The 21191-nt window shown below is 37.9% G+C and overlaps 1 protein-coding gene across 5 annotated transcripts in view; it reads right to left on the reverse strand.

The window, feature by feature from the left end:
* Positions 1–21191, reverse strand: part of LOC131060160 (cystinosin homolog) — a 238030-nt gene that overhangs the window by 137680 nt on the left and 79159 nt on the right. The window lies entirely within an intron of this gene.

Below are 21191 nucleotides of genomic sequence, written 5' to 3' on the forward strand. Positions count from 1 at the left end.
TAGCATCCATAGAAATTTATAAATAAACCAAAATTTGTATGTGTATTCTTACAGATTAAAAAACCATTCACATGAACTGTGTAGAAGTATAAGCTTCTAAACCATAACAAAATGTGTTAATGCATGCATGCAAGATAAGATCTTCCTAACCTTCCTTGTTCTGTTATTTATCTACATGCTTCATGTCTGATTTATATTGCATATGATTATCGGATTGTACAAACATTGCTTATCATTATGCTATCGGGCTAACAACCCGATAGCATATTAATGTCAATTGTTAATTGGCATTAATATGCTATCGGGGTATTAACCCAATAGCATATTAAATGCTATAAGTTATCGGGTTAAATTCGCCGATACATACTTGCTATCGGATGCATAAACATTGGCACCGATTCACATCTGTTATCGGGCTTAATTATATCGAGCATATTTGTTATCGGGTTTAATGAATAGACCGCTTCATTTTGCATTAACATTGGTTAACAAATGCACCGGTTGGATTATATTCATCGTGCACTTTGAATCATCGGTGTTTATATGAACCGATTCATTAAATTGATCAGTCATTATATTATGATATTACAATATGCTATCGGGGTTTTTGAACCAATAATCAGCATTGTGTTAATGGTATAATTGTAAAGGCACCAATCAATGGGTGCATTGATCGGTCATGCCTAAAAGGCATGACCGGTCAATACACCAATTGACCGATTGCCTAAACAATATATATGCCAATTGAATTCATTTGGAGAAGACAGAGAAAATATTAAATGATCTCTCTCCTTCAGACCTGCAGATAAAAAATCAGAATTATTAGACATTGACATAATTCCTCATATCCATATATAGCATTCATAGTTCATAACTTGTTCTTTAATTAAAATTGAAATAACTTTACAAAATGGAGTGGGCATTTGACAAAGGAATAAAAGGTGTCAATTCACATTTGTTAGATACAACAGCGTGTCTCCATGCCATGAATGATGCTCCAAGGTATCTTTAACCTCATAATAGTTACCACCAAAATTTGCTTAAGGGAAAGGCTGGGTAACTGAGTGTTGTGCATCACTCAAAATTGAGGTTCAATTCAATCTGAAGGTCTCTGAATATGTAAAAGAATCAACAAGGAAAAAATTTAGTACACTAGAAAAGAATTTACAAAAGGATTGTACCACTTGTAGATGTGGCAAAATCCGCATGTTTGTTGGCTTGCATTCATACCCAAAATTTGCTAAATCATGAGAAAATTTTCAGATGGAAGGGCAGTACAGATTTAAAAAAGCATTTGGCAGTCTTTCAAAGAGTAAAGGGACTGACACAGTCTGACCAGAGGGAATATATACAACAACCATTGGTCATATTAGATTGAAATGTAAGCATGATTCCAAAATTGACTAAGAAAAGGGGAATTCTCAAAAGTAATGGATCCCTCCTTGTCATGCATAAATTTCTTGGAATCCTGGGAGTCTGACAAACACTAACAAAGAAAGATCCTGAGAACCGTTGATATGACTTAATCCAACAGCAGTCGCAGACTCTAATGGCTAACATGCAAACAAAAAACCCTAAAGAAAAGTTAAATGAGAAAATGAAAATGAAAATTTAATAGTTAGGTGGCAATATTATGGAACAATGAGTATCTAATACAATTCTAATGAAGATAGAACTACCAAGTATCATTGATCTCGGTGGATCCAATGGAGATAGCAAATCTGAAAGATGCATACAGGTAAATGAGGATAACCAGAAAATAACCTGCACTTTGCTTCCAGCAATACCCTCCATGCAGACTTCATTCACTAAAGATTCTGAGAATGACAAAGACTGCAGCTGGGTTGAAATAAGGCTTTAAGCCTTCATTACATGGAATCACCCCTCCTTTAAAATGATTGTTGCCTTAGTATAAAATATGGTCTGCCTCTTAAAAGTTTAAGACTGGTACACCAGCTATTTGGGGTTACAAATATATATTTCTCATGATAATTTCATTAATGCTGATCATTAAATATTTCATAAATTCATTATAATTTCCAAACAGAAATCTTGAATTACAGTTTCTCAAATCCAATCTGGAATTTGATCTTCAATCTTCAATAAATCAACCACTACACTGACTAGGAAGAAATCATTCTCCGAAGCCAACAACCCATAGGGTTTGAAGTTGAATAAATAGTCCAAAGTCCAAACTTCACAATAAGAAATGAAATGACCAAAGATGTTTAATTTTCCTTTGCAATCCCCTTTTATATGGTCTTTTCAAACTTTCAAGAAATTTACTTTTTTTTGGGGGGGGTTAAGTGCTATCTTTATGGGGATAGCTCCCTATATTAATATCAAACCTCAATACATTATGTTCTACATATAAATCTATCTCACTGCTCATTATATCAGACCACTCTAAACAAAAGACCACCCTATACTAAAGAACACACCCCTCCAAGAGCCTAAGATAAAACATTTCACATCCCTCTTAAATGTACTGCAGAATAATGGCCAACTGCTCTCCAATTTCTGCCACTACCTCAGTGGATGTCACCGATAGCCAATTATCCCCCCTACCAAGCATCCTTTGAAATGGAATCAAGTTGTTGTTTAGGACTCCCACCCTATAAACCTCCCAAGCCTCCTCGATAAAAGATCGTTTCCTTTGCTTCTCTGCCTTGATCTCCTCAGCCTCCTCGTCCTCATCCTCAGACCCAGAGCCTCCTTCATCCTCTATTGCGTCCTCAAAATCCGATGATACGTAGTTGGCAGGGTTAAAATATGTGCGGTTAATGCTCACCCCTAACTTAGCCTCTTGCTCTAAAATGGCATTGGCTATTGCCTGCCCATCAACTGCTCGAATGAACCCGTCTATCCTCTGAATGCACACCTCCCTAGAATCCAAAATGTCCACCAATGGGCAAATTACGACCTCATAAACAAATCCATCACACCAATGCTTGCCAACACCTAGGATGCATTCAACAAATCTCTTCACCGCTACAAACACTCTTTCATTTGTATGAAAGAGTCGTCTGCATTGCACTTGCAGAGATGACACATACAACTAACATTGAAATGATGCACCATTTTACCCCCCTTGAGACTGCCTACCACTGCTATGGAAACCCAGAAACTACCTCCACAGTATCTATCCCAATCCTCCTCAAACAGATTGCCTCTTATTCCATCTTCCCTTCCATTTATGGACAAACTCTTCTGGATTCTTCCATATATGGTTCATGGTCAAAGAAGTAGTGCATACCTCTGAACTAGATACTGGATAAGCCCTACCAAAATCGTCCCTAATCCTCTTTGAAATCCAAAATCTGGCAATATTAACACCTGTCAAAGCCAACAACAACCATAGCAGTACTCGTCTGCCCTATCTGACGCAGTCACCTATCCATCTCCTACTCATCAACACTCAATTTTACCAATGCGCCTACTTCTCCAATATCTAGAAGATCTTTCCTTTAACACAAGATCTCACAAATCTGATACCTTGGCATATCCTCCGGGAAGTAAATCTTAGACTGGCAGATGCTATCCAATCCCCTGCCTTGGAATCGAAGAGATATCTCCACCCTCCACGACATCTATCTCGTGAGTGAGATCTCCCAAACAATCACCTCCAACAAGGACTGCCTCCGATTTACTATCCATGCCTCGATTAGCTAACATGTTAGCAACTTTGTTTCCTTCCCTAAATGTATGCGCCAATGTATAGTCTGAAAATTTATCCAACCATCCTCTAATTGCTTGGACCCATTGATCCAATTTCCAATTATTCACTCTACCTTGATTAATAGTGTCGATGCATATCAATGAGTCACCTTCAATTTCCACCCTGTCTAACCCCTTCGACACACAAAATTGCACACCTCTCCTCATCGCCTCCATCTCAGCGTGATTGTTGGTAGAGGAACCCAGATTTCCCTACATCGCCCATAAACAGTGGCCCCTATCATATCTGATCAAACAACCATATCCGGATTCTCTCGGGTTGCCTCTCGCAGCCCCGTCGAAATTAAGCTTCACCCAGCCATCCTCCGGTGGTCTCCATCTCACCAACCTCCTATCTATTTTTCCCCTCGGGGTAAACCCGACCGGAGCCTTCAAAAACTCCGACTTTTTCTGAATCTGCTCATCCCACCTAGAAATATAGCAAACCTTCTTACACTTCACTTTGCTCACCACCACTTCACAGATACTCCTCTTCACATCTTCTATCACCATTTGAATCAGCCTAGCTTGATCCCTAAAAACTCGAAAATTCCTCTCCTTCCAAATCTTCCATGCAATCATTGAAGGGTCCACAATCCAAATGTCTCCCCAAAGCGAATGCTTCCCCCAAGTAGGCCATCCACTCAAAAAGTCAAACATCAATCTAGGCTTGACAGTATGCAATCCAACAAACTCTAGGAACCAATCCCAACATTTGCTAGCAAACTCACATTTAAACAAAAGATGGTTCGTACTCCCTACATAACAAACAAATACTTGGACCAGCAATCCCAATCTGATTAAGTCTATCATCTGAGAGGATCCTATCATGCAGAGCAATCCACAAAAAAGCGCCCACTCTTGGTGCTACTTTATTGCTCCAACACAAACCAACAGGCCAGCCCCTCTCAGATCTCTTTTTCAAAATTTCATAGCCAAGTTTGGCACTATACTTCTCAAAAGAAGCAGCACACCAAATGACCTCGTCCTCTAAGGCTCCCACTACCACCTTTCTTCCTCTAAGTTCTGAGAGAATCCTCTCTCATTCATCTTCCCTCAAAATGCCCCCATCTTCCAGCCTCCATACCACCAAATCCCCTGTCTGAGCATTACTATGGAAGTAGTCTGCCACAACTCTGCCTGCACTATCCTCCAAAGCCACTACCTTCTCCTTGTCGGCTAACAAGTCTTCCAACACCACCACCCCCACTCCACGAGTCTCGCCAAAAACCAGCTCTCCTTCCATTACAAATTTTCCAAGTTAGATGATCGGTGATAACTCCTCTGCTTTCCCACAAAAACATCCAAATAGAAGATCCTCTTACAGAATTGGCAATCGTTAAGATTCTTTCCGAATCATCTACATCCAAATATTTGTGTCTCATGATTCTGCACCATAATTCTTCCAGATGTTTGAACATCTTCCAAGTAAGCTTAGCTCCTAACGCCATATTCTGATAGAACATGTTACGCACACCTGCTCCTCCCTCAAGTTTGTCCAAACATATGGTGTCCCACTTGATTAATGGGATCCGCTTCACATCCTTAGATCCTTCCAATAAAAAATTTCTAAAAATACTTTCAATTTTACTCACCGATTCCTTGTTGATGCTAAAACAAAACATTGTGTATATAGGGATAGCCGATAGCATCGCTTTGAGCATGACAATCATACCGCCCTGCGATAACCAGCTTTTTTTCCAATTGGCCGCCTTATCCCTACATCTCTCTATCAATTCCATCCAGTATTTATTTATGCTGCTCCCATCAAAGAGAGGAATTCCCAGGTACTTTACAGGGAAAGTCCCAACTTTGAAGCCCAATATATCCATAATTTTCCTTTGGATCCCCTTACTAGAGTTGAAGAAAAATATTTCCAACTTATCTTTATGCATGTACTAACTTGAGGCTGCCAAATACAAATCCAAGGTATCTTTGATAGTTTGAGCTTCCCCATCGTGGCCTCTCCAAACAGCATAGTGTTATTGGCAAATTGTGAGTGGGAGACCGCTTCCAACCCTTCGTGAGCGGCCAACCCTCTCCAGATCTGCCTCCTATTACCTTTATCAACCAACTGAGAGCCTCCACCATCAACACAAATAAAAACAGGGCAATAGGATCTCCTTGACGAAGACCGTTTTGAGATTTGAAGAAACCATATAAGGATCCATTAACCAAGATAGAAAATCTAGGACCCTCTATACAAGTACGAATAATATTGATCCATTCGTCCAAAAAACCAAACCTCCTAAGCATCCTAAACAAAAAATCCCAAGAAACTCTGTCATAAGCCTTACTAACATCCAATTTGATCGCCATACCTCTATATTTGTTGGCCTTAGAAAAGTGGCAGACCTCCGATGCCAATATAATGTTGTCAGCAATGTCTCTTCCCGGAACAAAACTATTTTGTTCTTTGGCCACTATAGATGGAAGAATCTTCTTTAGCCTATTGGCCAATGCTTTTGACAAAACCTTGTATATAGTGTTACACAAATAAATAGGTTGGTAATCAGACATAAACTCACAATCGCCCTTCTTAGGGATCAACACAACCACCATATTATTCATGTCCTTAACACACTTCTTGTGAGCCCGAATATCTTCCACCAGTTTAAAAATATCCTCCCCCATAAACTTCCAGCATCTTTGATAAAAGCCAGCCGGGAATCCATCAGGACCTGGAGCTTTATTAGGATGGAGCTGGAAAACTGCCTCCTTAATCTCTTCCCGAGAAAATTTAGCATTCAACATCTTGTTGTCCGAATTCAAGATTAACTCTGGGATATTTTCAAGCACCTTGTTTTGCTCCATATTCTCCTTCAGAATGGCATTGCACAAGACCGATTCAAAGAACCTGACTGCCTCTGCTAGAATCTTATCTTCCTCCATACACCATTCCCCCTTGTCATTCCTAATCCTGTCGATTCTATTCATGCTCCTGCGGGCTTTAACTAAAGCATGGAAATAACCAGTCTTCAAGTCACCTTCCCTCATTCATGACTCACGACCTTTATCCCTCCAATAAATTTCTTCTCTCTCAAGTAATTCAGCAAGTTCAAACTTAAGGGATTTTTCCACCTTAAATTCTTGAACCCCCATACCAAATGCAATAATCCTTTCATTTAGCTTTTCCAATTCTCCCTCTACACGGTTCTTTTCCACAAATATATTTTTGAAATTAGATGCATTCCACTCTTTCAATTTCGTCTTCATAAAGTTCATCCTACGAAGAAAATGAAAACTGAGGATACCATTGAATATGTTGCTCTCCTTCCACCATCTTTCCAAATTAGGCAAAAGAGCATCATCCCTCCACCATATATTCTGAAATTTAAAATATCCTTTTGTCCTCCTATCAAAAAGCTCCACTTTAAGAAGAATAGGGAAATGATCTGAGGCCGAGTGTGGAAGAATTGATGAAAAAAATGATGCCTCCCTTTCTAGCCACTCTTTGGAAATAAGGAATCGATCCAATCTTTCAGCAATGCTGGTGAAACCCGTCCTTTTGTTTGTCCATGTAAATTTCCCATTGTTCGAATCTATGTCACACAATTGAGAGGCTTGAACAAACTACCTAAACCCCGCCATTGCTACACTACTCTCATCAACCCGCCAGCCTTCTCATTTAAATTTAGAATTGCATTGAAGTCCCCTCCAACAATGATCTCCTTGTAGTTGACTCCACTCAAAACATTCAATAAAGACTCCCAAAAGACCGCCTTTTTCTGCGGATTAGAGAGCCCATACACATTGACCAATAAAAAAGATGTGTTTGAAGGAATATGTCTTCCAACACCTGCCATCCAATGATCGCTTTGCTCTAAAAGCCCAAACTGGATAAATTTTGTATTCCAAAGAATTCCAATCCCTCCTAACATACCACACGCCTCATGGAAGGCTCCATCCCATTCTCTACAATATTTCAAAAATCCTATCCGCTCTCCTAGTTAAACTTTGTTTCTTGCAACAAAACAATCTCCGGAGACTCCTTGCACAAACACCGTCTAACCAGCCTTCTCTTGTCAGGGGCTGAGAGACACCTGACATTCCATGACAAGATCCTCATCTTCCTCCAAGGGAGTTTTGCCTCCCTTGGATGCTTTAAGAAAATCACAAATACTTAACAGCCCCTTCTGCACTGCCTCGTCCTCTCTCTTTTGCTTATTGGTCTTCCTACCCCTTCTTTTCTTAGAAATACCAATCTAACCTGCCGCAAATTGACTAAGACATCTTCTATCAATAATATCCAACAAATCCTCCCCTGACCCGTTATCCTCTGAAACCCACATTTCTTCCATCTCTGAATCCTCCAATCCAACCGATTCAACCACAAGATTATCCCCTCCCTCTTGTCTGACTTCAGGATCCCCTTCCTTCGAATTTGATGGAAGGGCCTGTGCCTCCTTTTCTAATCTTCCCAATTCCATATTGTCCTTGCCAGCACTCCTACTCCCTTTTGCATTCAATCCAGAATCCGTTATCTTTCTTCCTAAATCATTATTCGGATTGATCGAGGGAGATGTATGATTTTCCTTTCCCTTGTCTATAGTAACTACCTCGATCGGGGTAACTGTTTGACCCGACTCAGGCTTATCCTTCCTGACATCCTTTTTCGAGGTCCATCTTGTGTTAAACTATTTCAGAGGCCTAAAAACATTCTGCCTAGGCTCCCTCCTCCTGCTTCTAAATCTAGAGAGATTGATCCTCTTGACCTCCAATTCTTGATCCCAAAGTCGACCATTAACAACCAATCCTATCCTTCTCGGGATTTCCATGACAATCGCTGACTTCATTCTCGCATATGCATACTGATCTCCATCTAAAATGTCTTCATCTACTTCCATCAAAGTTCCCAGAGTCCTCCCTATCTTGTCTAAACATTCTTTGTTCCAATATTCAATCGGCAAATTATACAGTCTAACCCAGATCGGCAAATCATATGGAGAGCACTTCAAAGGGTTAAAATTCGGGGACCAGGGTTGAATATACAAGGGGCTATCTTCAAACATCCAAACTTCTCCCATAAACACTTTATTTCTATCTTCTTCTGAAGCAAACACCACTGTGAAGAAGTTCTTGGGCAGAAATTTAACAATGCACTCCATTTTCCATATCCCCTCAATCCATGATTTGATTGCCATCCTAGTTCTTCTCTTACCAATAATCCTACATATAACGGCCTGACTTTGCATCAACCCTCTATCGACCTCAACTTCATCCGAAACATCAATAGAAGGAAATAGAAAATTTTCATTGTCTTCCTCACAACCATCATTTTCCTTTTTGGTTGAAACCCCTTGACTCCCGCCATTGCTCCACAACTTCTCTGCCATCTCTAAGTTTCAAGAAATTTACTTTATTTCTCATAAAATGACCCCTTTTAATTAATAATTTACTTTTGAACCCGGGAAAAGTCACTTTATATTTAAGTGTTCACCTTTATAAAAAATAATTAATAAAACCAAAGTTGTCAATAAAATAATAATTTAAGACAATTTAATTAAAACTAAATATTCCCTTATTAACATCCCAGTTAACCTATGGGAATTAAATAGACTAAGGGGCTCGTCCAACCTCACTTTTGAGAAGAGGACATGACAGCTCCATCCACATACCGTAAATACAAGAAATGGAAAGACCATAAACCCCATCTTCTCCACTTGGAAGCCTAAGTAAGGCAAGAAGCAAGCATAAAGGAAAACAAGGAATGTATAGAAATGCTAATTCTTCCATCATTTGTTTCAAATGTAGAAGGTACGCTCATGTAACACATGAATGCTGAGTTCTCTACCTGTGCACAAAATGCTGGAAGAGTAACCATAGTGTTCACTTATGAGAGACAAAATTCCACAACTAAAAATTCTAGACTCAAGAAAAGGGGAGAAAAGAAGTATTCTTCATACCAGCATAGAAAGCAAAATGGAAGAAAAGAAAGAAGAATCCATACTACAAGGAGGCAAGAAAACACTTTTCAAGAGTACATGCAAGTCTAATAATTTTTGCAGACATTCCAAGATAAATGAGTGTTGGAATGCAAAATAGTGGAAGCTTTATCCACATTTTTAGCCCAAGAATGTAAACAGAAAATAAAGATGCCCTGGAACAAAAGGGGTAGTGGAAGAGCCTGTAAATGTTATTCAATTTCAATTCAATATGCAAGTTATATTCTAGTTGATATTATCTTGTTCTATGTATTATCTATTTATATTATATATTTGACTATCTTCTTTTGTATGGCAGGTGAGAGGAGTATTTATTGATTTCGATGCCCTTTCTCACAAAAGTCATTTGATATATATATGCAAGTTGGGTACGATCAAGCAATGCCTTGACTGGTCATGTCTTTTAGACATGACCGATCAAGACATTACTTGATCGTGCCCCTTTGCTAATCGCAGTAATCACAAACGGTGTATGTTTAACAACCGATACCAATCGGTGTATGCTTAACTTAACAGCCCGATACCAATCGGTGCATATTTACCTTGCCACCCGATATTCATCGATGCATACATAACCCGATATCAATCGGTGCAAGCTTACATTGACACCCGATACTAATTGGCGTTTGGTTGATCCGATAATCATTTGTTTACTATTAAATATGTTAACCGATATAAATCGGATTGCATTGGTTAGCCCGATTTAATAATCGGTGAACACAAATAATGTAACCAATACTAAATCGGAATTCTATGCTATAGGATGATTATCAATAGATAAGCATTTGATCGAACTAAGTAGATTGATCATATACAAATGATGAATGGTTATCAAATGAAGGATTAATAGCTTGAAGTTTTTCATTATAATTATCGATAGGATAAATGATTGAATGAGAGACTTCATTTATCTCTCATTCAATCATTTATCTTACCGAAGCTATCATGCATTAACACTCCCTCTTAGCTAGGTAAGATAAATGCAAACAATATATCAAGCATCACATTTCAAATGATGGTTAGCATTCTTTACACAATCTGACTCTCTAGAAAATCATATCACCTAATCACATGATATGAAGTATCACCTAAACACGTGATACAAATGTTCATCACGTCAATCTTGTGATGACAGGATATCACCTAAGCATGTGAAATCAATATTGCCTAAACACGCAATACTTAAGGATAATCATATGAGAGATTAAATTTTCATCTTATCCATGTTGTGGTATGTGCACTAACACCTTATACAAATGTTTTACCACAACACAATCATGGCACATCCATGACACACCAGAGATCCAATCATGATAACTGGTTTGGACATCATAAGATCGTCACCTTATAATGTCTACATACAAGTGTCCATTATCTTGAGAGATCGTCACCTCTTAGATATGAACCCAGGGGATAAAGTCCAAAATGTCCTATCATGACAAATGAAGTTTACACATTAAACATCTTATTGATATGCAAATACGGATTTACAAAGCAAATTACCTTTCTATCATACCTAAACCTTTTCTGAAGTGATCAACTTTCACTCTGGAAAGAGGTTTGGTCAGAATATTTGCAGTTTGATCTCCTGTACAAACATATTCTAAATGGATCACATTCCTGTCTACCATATCTCACACATAGTGATATGGAATCTCAATATGCTTGGATCTATCATGGAACACTGGATTTATTGAAAGTTTTATGCAGCTTTGATTGTCACAATGTATAACAATAGGTTTCATAGGCTCTCCAAACAACCCCACAAGCAACTTCCTAGGCCATACTGCTTCTCGAGCAGCCATAGAAACTGCAATGTATTCGGCCTCGATGGAGCTTTGAGCTACAGAAGACTGCTTCCTGCTGATCCAAGATATCATAGCTGAATCTAGACTGAAGCAACACCCTGAAGTGCTTTTTCTGTCAGTCACACTTCCAGCCCTATCTGAATCTGTAAATCGATGTAGGTCTATATCAACTTTCTCATATTTGATACCAAGGTTTAGGGTACCTTGTAGATATCTCATAATGTGTTTTACTGCAACCAAGTATATCTCCTTAGGTTCACACATAAACTGGCTTAGAGCATTAACTGCATAACAAATATCTTGCCTTGTATTTACCAAGTACATCAGGGACCCAATCATCTGTTTGTATTGAGTAGGGTCAGTGGGTTGTGACTCTACTGCTGCTTCCTTAGGTTTATGTAAATTGGTTTCCATAGGAGAGGTCATGGGCATACAGTTTAGCATTCTGAATCTCTTCAAAATGTCCAAGGTATACTTTCCTTGGTTTAGTATAATGTTGTCAGAATTCTGCCATACTTCCAACCCTAGGAAGTAATGAAGGAGTCCCAAGTCTTTCATATCAAATTCTTTGGATAGATCTTTCTTGCATTGATCTATAAGGTGATCATTTCCTGTGATTAATAAGTCATCAACATATAAAATCAATATTAGCATATCACCTTTATTTCTTTTGTAGTAGAGATTAGGATCTGCATCATTGTTGGAGAAACCTAGTCCTGAGAGATAGGTGTCAATTCTTTCGTACCAGGCCCTGGGAGCCTGTTTAAGTCCATAGAGAGTTTTCTTGAGTCTACATACATGAGACTCTGCATCATGAATTTCAAACCCGTCAGGTTGCTCTAGGTAGACTTCTTCTAAGATCTCACCATTTAGAAATGTTGTCTTAATATCCATCTAGTGTACCTTCCACCCCTTTGCTGCTGCAATAGATAATACAGCTCTTACTGATGTATACTTGGCAACAGGTGCAAAAGTTTCATCATAATCTATTCCTTCCCTTTATGAGAACCCTCTAGCTACAAATCTGGCCTTGTGTTTTTCAATACTGCCATTTGCAACATGTTTGATCTTGAACAGCCATTTAGATGAAACAACAGATTTCTTAGTTGGCCTAAGAACAATCTCCCAAACATCATTTTTCATAATGGACTGATACTCTTCAGACATGGCATCCTTCCATACTTGATGTTCAAGTGCATCTGATACATTGTTTGGTTCGGTTTTAGAGAGATCATTCATAAGGGCAACATAGCTAGTGAATTTATTAGGCTTTTTGCTTTCCCTGAAGGTTCCTGAAAGAGCAACAAACTTTTGAGCTTCTGCTACAGTCTTGGTGGCCCATAGTGGTCTTTTCTTGAGGTTTTCTCTAGGTGGATTTTGAGTTTCACCTATAGTTTCCTCAGGATTCTCCCTCTGAAGCTCAGGAGTAGGATCTTCATCTATGCTAGGGGTAGGGATATAAACTTCAGGCTCTGGTGAGCTTTGGGCTCTTTTGAAGGCCAAGCCTTCTTCAAAGATCACATCCCTACTTAGTTCAACATTCTTTTGACCAGGTATATATATCCTGTAGGCTTTGGACTACAAGGATTCCCCTTTTTCCAGAAGGCTCTAATTTTAATTTTTTCTCCCTAGGTACATGAATATAGACAGGGCATCCAAATATCCTAAGATGGCTGATATTTGGTTTTGATTTACTTCCTCAGGGGTCTTATCTTCAAGATGGGAGTGAGGACATCTGTTTTGAATATATACGGCAATGCTAGTTGCTTCTGCCCAAAGATTGACATTCAGATTCTGATCAAGAATCATAGCTTTGGCAGCTTCAACGATTGTCCTATTTTTCCTCTCAGCTACCCCATTTTGTTGAGGATTATAAGGTATTGTTAACTCTCTCTTAATCCTTGAATTTTTACATAACTCTTTAAATAATTCTGATGTGTATTCCCCCCCATTATCAGTTCTTAGGGTTTAAATTTTATTTCCTGAGTAGTTCTCTGTTAGTGATTTGAATTCTTTAAACCTAATAAGGATCTCTTCTAATTCTTTACATTTCAGAAAGTAGATCCAAGTTTTCCTAGAGTAGTCATCAACAAATATTACATAATACAAAAATCCCCCCAAAGAAGGTACGGACATGGGTCCACATACATTGCAATGAACTAGCTCTAAAATTTTACTTGTTTTCCTAGTACTATTTTGAAAGGCACCCTTAGTATTTTTACCTAGGGCACATCCTTTGCATGCCCCTGAATGATATTGCTTTAACTTAGGTAGACCTGTGACAAAGTCTCCCATTGATGATAAAGCTCTAAAATTTAGGTGGCCTAGTCTTCTATGCCAGACTTCATTAGCATCTGTAGTCTCATGGATTAGGGCTAAGTTGGGCTCTATGCATAGCTCATACAAGTAGCCTTGTCTTTGACCAATAGTTTTAGCTTTCTTGATGGGTGAATTCTTTGGCCAAGCCAACACTCTGTTGTCATGAAGGTCACTCTGTATCCATTGTCCTCCAATGCTAATATTGAGACTAGGTTTCTCTTGATGCCTGGAACATATAATACTCCTTTAAGTTGTAATGATACACCTGACTTTAGTTTGATGGTGCAAGTTCCAACTCCTTTGACTGGATGTGTGGAGTCATCTCCGATAGTTACTTCCTCATCATTCTCCTCTTTCATGGAGTCTAGCACTTCTCTGAATCCTGTAATGTGTTTGGATGAGCCATTGTCGATCACCCAGGAGTTAACTTTGTTTGATGCTTGGTTTGCAAGTGCTGAGTAGAGTACATACTTCTCGGGGTCCTCTTCCCTTTTAGATTTTCCTGTTTTGGCAAATGTGGCTTGTTGCTTAGCTCTTTCTGGACATTTGGCAACATAGTGCCCAAATTTGTCACATCTGTAACATTGAATCTGAGAAAGGTCCTTCTTGAAGGTGTTCTTGCCGTGACGACCCTTCCTCTTCCTAAATTGTTTCTGCTTGCTTTTCTTGTTTGAGTTTGTATTTAGAACTTGGAGATCTTCATCTATATTCTTTTGCTTGATCCCTTTCTTATTTTGCCTTGATTCCTCTTGGAGATAGTCAGCTTTTAGCCTATTGACTTTTGGAAATCCCTCCCTCGCACTAATGCCTTGGACAAATGTTTCCCATATGCTAGGCAACCCATCTAGGGCAATGAGTGTTAATTCTTTGCTTTGGATCTCGTATCCAAGAGTTGCCAGTTCATCCCTTAGGGCTCATATTCGCATGAAGTAGGCATTGACCGATTCTCCTTTGATCATGGCTATGTGATTTATTTCTCTTTTTAAAACCAAGGTTCTACTAGCATTAGATATCTCAAATACATCTTCAAGTGCTTTGCACATATTGTAGGTTGTTTCATGTTTCCTTATGATGGGCATAATATTATTTCTCACCCCATCAACTATGATTTTGATGGCCTTTTCATTTCCCTCTCTCCAAGTTGTTTTGTCAGGTTCAGTCTCAAGTTTTGCAGTTTCAGTTTTTACAAATGATTCGACTTTATTTTCTTTTAGAATCATCTGAATTCTGAACTTCCATGTTGAGAAGTCATCACCTCCTCCGAGTCTATCTTAAAATCTGATAGCACTAGCCATTAGAAGAATTGTGATGTTGAATATATGCTTTGCTTTAAATTTTCCACAAAATTGAACAGCCTCAGGTTCAATTTAACTATAGCTCTGATACCATGTAAATGTTATTCAATTTTCAATTCAATATGCAAGTTATATTCTAGTTGATATTATCTTGTTCTATGTATTATCTATTTATATTATAAATCTGACTATCTTCTTTTGTATGGCAGGTGAGAGGAGCATTTATTGATTTCGATGTCCTTTCTCACAAATGCCATTTGATATATATATGCAAGCTAGGTACGATCAAGCAATGCCTTGACCGGTCATGTCTTTTAGACATGACCGATCAAGGCAATACTTGATCGTGCCCCTTTGCTAATCGCAGTAATCACAAACGGTGTATGTTTAACAACCGATACCAATCGGTGTATGCTTAACTTAACAGCCCGATACCAATCGGTGCGTATTTACCTTGCCACCCGATATTAATTGGTGCATACATAACCCGATATAAATCGGTGCATACATAACCCGATATCAATCGGTGCAAGCTTACATTGACACCCGATACTAATCGGGGTTTGGTTGATCCGATAATAATTTGTTTACTATTAAATATGTTAACCGATATAAATCGAATTGCATTGGTTAGCACGATTTAATAATCGATGAACACAAATAATGTAACCGATATTAAATCGGAATTCTATGCTATAGGATGATTATTGATTGATAAGCATTTGATCGAACTAAGTAGATTGATCATATACAAATGATGAATGGTTATCAAATGAAGGATTAATAGCTTGAAGTTTTTCATTATAATTATCGATAGGATAAATGATTGAATGAGAGACTTCATTTATCTCTCATTCAATCATTTATCTTACCGAAGCTATCATGCATTAACAGAGCCTACCATAGCATGAAAGAAGCCAAACTCAAAAAGGTAGAAGCAAGCATAGAACGTTTTTTACATATGTATCTCCATCACAATTGTAAACAAGTAGAGGTGAATAATTGTCCTTTGACTCTTGGATCTAGTAGGAACTTATTTTGAAAAGAGATGCTTGTGAAAATATTGATTTCATTCATACATATGAGCTGCACTCATGGTCAGTAGTTATCCAAAAGCACTTCCAAATAGCTTTTATGGTTTTGTTTGTTGGTAGAAGCAAGCAAGGCATTGATTCCATTTGAATGAGCAAGGAAGCATTCCACTCATCAAGAATTTGTATAGAGCAGCATGCCCACTTGGAAGGCACAAGAAGGGACAACCATATCAGAATCCACTTAAGAGGCACATTTAAGGTCAGCCAATGGAATTAAGAGGTGGTATTAATATTCCCATCCATTGTCATTCTCATGTCTATGTTCATTGTATTCCCACCACTTTTAGCATGTGCATAGCAAAGAAGGTGGAAAAAAGGCTCTCAATGTTGAGAAAGCACTCTTATCTGTCTTCATGGGGAATAAAGGATAAAGGGAGATGGGTAGTTCAATATCATGAAGCATCACCAAAACCAAGTATTAGTAAGAGCAATATGTAGCAATCAGCAATAAGACATCAATCATAATAAGGCAACATGAATTATAGAGCTCACATGTTTGCCAGCAAGGCTCAGGGTTAACATGAGAAATCGCTTAACTCCATGACCAATCTGATTTTAAAGAAGCAATATTTTGGAAAACCATCCACTACCCATTGAGGAAGAATGAAGGAAGAATCACTTTAGGGAGAAAATTTTAATATATGTAACTTTCATCTCCTATCTATGTGTGACCTTTGTAGGAGCAAAAGAAAAAATATTCTTATTTGGGAGGTATGATGATGATTTATAGTTTAAAAAAAATATATTAAGAAAAGACAACAAAAATAGAAAGGAAAAAAAATTAGCCTGCCATGAAATACAAAATAAAGAACAATCCAGCAAAAGCAAAGGACTAAAATTACAGCCCAACCAAAAACCAGTTTCATTAAAATCACAACTGCTCCAACATACTAGGGGAAGAGAATACGAGATGCCGCAGCAGCAAGGTAAACATTCCAGGGAGTGTGTTTTCTGTAATTCTAATTTCAAGCAAGCTGCAGATCATAGCCGGAATCCAACTTTGTATAACTCTATATCCGCTTTGTACTTGCATTGAGCTCAACACAACCCCATGAGGTATTACATTCAATGCTAGAGTTTTCTTTACACAGGTTCATCTGGTGTAAATTCTTGTATCATGAATTTTCTTATCTATGCATTCATTTGAACTCATTTCCGTCAATATTGTGTCATACCCATATGAAAATTTCATATTTTGTCAACATTATCAAACAAAAACTTTATCTATCTGCCCTCAATGTGTTCCACGGTCTTATATTTTGCACATCATTATGTTGGTTCTTCTTGCTAACCCCATAGGATCATCAATTCAAACATTTGAAGAATAACCATACAAGTTAAAAGAATCTAGGCACACATTGGTGAAAAGCCAATGTATCGACATGTTGAAATCCTTCAACGCAGACCATAGAAGAGAATGGTAACCATGTAATGTATAGGTGTGTATAGGAGGTTGCAGAAGTGCCTCAAGTTTCAACAAAGGAGTCAAAGACTTTCAAAAAAATTCCCATAGTATATTGGTGCACACCAAAAGCTTAGGTGCATCAAAACAAAAGATCAATATGATTTGCCATGAATAATGATACATGTTTGGCAATTCACACAAACAGTACTTGACAAGTCTTTAAAAATGCAAAAAATGAGTCTGGCTTAAGGCAGAGGATGCATCAACATGAGGTATGGAGAAGAATGAAAAACACTTGCACAATGAAGGATATGTGCTAAAGCAAAGGATGATGTAAAGGTAGTGTTGAAGTGCCTGAAAGGGATTGCAGGCACACCATTATAGCAAAGAAAAATTAGAAGTTGTGATTGTCAATGTATTGGCACATGCCTTGACAAAGGGTGAAGTTTCGTAAAACTTATGGCTATGAGTGTTGGCACATGTAAAGGAGGTGTGCCATTACAAAGGAATTTTCGGATGTGTATTAAAAAGACCAATAGCACTTTTGTGAACTCAAGATTGTGCCTTGACAAGGGCATGTGAAGAATGGACGCATCAAAGGGGGATAATGAATACATTTTGCAAATCTAAGCATTCTAGTTCATTGGCATACACAGCAACATCACGGTACACCAATGAAGAAGACTCTTCAAAATGCAAAGGGAAAAGGCTTGGGTGGACTTTTGTAAAGGCATCCAAAAGGAAAAAAATATTTTTTTAATGACCAATGTGCATACCAAGAAGCAAGTGCATCCCTTAGCAAAGAGTAGATAATTTTCTTAAAATGGTAAGTAAAGCAATGACACACACCTCTTACTAGATATGCATCGGTACATGATTTTTTTTAAAAAGTTCAAATGTATGGGCTCACACTAGTTGGCAGGTGTCCCTAACAAAAGATAAAAAAGAAATTCAATTACAGAGTAGTGGTGCACACATAGGCTATAGAATGCACCACTATGAAGACCTTGTTAAAAAACATATTTTCTTCTTCATGTAGTAGCACAAGCCTACAAGGTGGGGTGCAACAATGCAAAGAAAGTTTAAAAATTTAAAATGCTTGTTTAGTGTAATGGTGTACAACTTGCTAACAGCACATCTATACAAAGGAGGCTATTTTTTAAAGATTTGAACAAGCTAGTGTATAGGCATGCACCTGGGCAATGGTGAACACTAATACAAAGTAGGAGTAAGTTTTGTTGTCATTTTTTCTAGTTTTTAGATGCATGCCAATACAAACCATTTTCTTTTGTTAGCTAGCATTCAAGCATGTACAAAGAAAGGACCTATGAGTAGATTTTCAAGGTTAGCCGTGATCAAAGGAAAAGTTGCAAAATCATTAAAGTCAAAGTTGCAAAATCATTAAAGTCATCTAGATCCACTTGACAAAAAATCTATTTTTAGCCCATGAGCTATTTTTACTCATCACCATTTTCAAAGAGAAGCATATTCAAAGATTTGTTATTTTTAATTGGAGCTATGTATAGCTTGTGCTACTTTAAGCACAAGGAGCCCATGCTATTTTTACTGTTCACTATTTGTAGCTTAAAGTCAGCTATTTTTAGATCATCTACCTCATCATGTGAGAGATGAGAGATTTTATAGGATAATTATAATATTTTGATCATTAGTTCAACTAACAATTGTTTGATTGTAATTTTAGAATTAGTGGATAAGATCATTTGTAATAAAGTTTGCACATCGTGCAAGTAGTTGTAGTTAGGGTAGAAGTGCAGTTAGTTTTATTATTTATTTTCATGCAATTGTTTGTAGATAATATAAATAAGTTCCATTTTGCACTTAGTTTCATCAAGTAATGGAAATTGTCATTAAATTAGTGTCTTTTTGCACTTTGTTTCATCGATCAATAGCAATTCTCATGCTTGCATATAAATAAAGTTACTATTCATCAAGTATCCAGTGTTATTATGATTTTATAATATACTCAATGACATTTATTGTGCCTATCTTGCTTATGAATACTTATGGAAATGTCTCATTATGTGTGCTAAAGGATAGATGGCTTCAATAAATTTGCAAGCTTTGTATTGTAGGTGAATTTGAAGGTGTAGCTCATGGATTTGTACCAAGACCTACATTTAATTTAACCATAGCATTCATGTTTTTGTGCTAATTTATTCAATCAATGTGCGCTTTCCCTCAATCTCTATTTTGAATTGAACAAGCTTTTAGTTGTAGGATTTGCTTTTAGTCAAAAAAAAAAAATCCTTTGCCTAGTTTTGAATACTGTCTTAGCCATAGTTGAACTACTCGCCAAAACCAAACACTCGTCAAGGCCCAAAAAAAAAACTTAACAAAAACTCGGCTAATACTTGGCAAAAAACTCGAGAACTTCAAAAATTGCTTAGATTTAATTAGAAATGTGTTTTTTTGCAAAATTCAATGAGAAGACGCACCCAATGAGTCAATAAATGAGAACACAAAAGAAACAAGATGAGTCTAGATATATTTAAATGCAAAGTGAGTACAAAATCGCATCCTCGTGAGGAATGCTGATGGCTGGAAGAAAACAGTAAATAGTTTTTGTAAAACTAAAAGTAAATACATCATTACAATTACATCTTCCTCTTCCCAGCTCTAGTAAAAACTAGGGGAGAGGTAGAACTAGAGGGTCTAATCCTAGTAGTCTGTTGTGGGCGTGAATGTGCCTCCTCGCTCGATATGTCTGGCTCAGCTTGTGGCTCGTCCTCCATCTTGGATGTAGCTCTGCCTCTAGCTGCTCCTGGCACTGGCAATGAATCCTCATCCTCCTCAATGTCATCCAGTGTTAAACCAAATCCACCCCCCTCCTCCATAGCCTGCCTCTCCAAATCATTTATGTCATCATCTGTAAACAATGGAGGCTACTCTTGCGATGTCCAGTCACTGTATTGATCTATATCATCCAAATCAATTGGACCAGTTGGTGCTTCCTCTACCTTCCTTATGCACAACCAAAGATTATATTGCACAAGACAAGGTCATTGAGGCATTTTTTAGCTAACTTGCTCCTCTTCTTCATGTGGATGGCCTTAAACAAGCTCCAATTGCACTCAAGACTGGATGAACTACAAGGCTGACATAAGATTCTGAGGGCAATTTTTTTGAGATTAGGGGTATTTCCACCCCAACTTTGCCACCAAGCATCTACAAAATAAAATATTGAAAAGTTAGAAAACAAAGTGAAAAGTGAAAACATATTTTATCAATTAATCAATTACTTTAGACCCCAAAATCCAAATGGCAAATGTTATACCTGGGGTTTGAGTGGTTCTTCCTCTCCTGGCCAGCTCTGAAGAGAATAGCTTACCCCTTCCTTCCTCATAATTGTGGAGTTCGGCCACAACGAGGTCTCTCACCTCAACATCAAGTACCATCCTTTGAATGCATGTAGTGAGGCCCTCCATGACCTCTCCATTAGGATCTAAGTAAGAATCCCCGAACTTAAAATGAGGGTTAAGGAAGTACCCTGCTGCATGAATGGGTTGGTGTAGCTGATTGTTCCACCTCTTAACAATAATTTTCCAAATGGGATCAAATTTGAGTCTATCCCCCTTGTAGTAATTTTT

The sequence above is a fragment of the Cryptomeria japonica genome, chromosome 7 (assembly GCF_030272615.1).
Source record: "Cryptomeria japonica chromosome 7, Sugi_1.0, whole genome shotgun sequence".
Taxonomy (NCBI): Eukaryota; Viridiplantae; Streptophyta; class Pinopsida; order Cupressales; family Cupressaceae; genus Cryptomeria; species Cryptomeria japonica.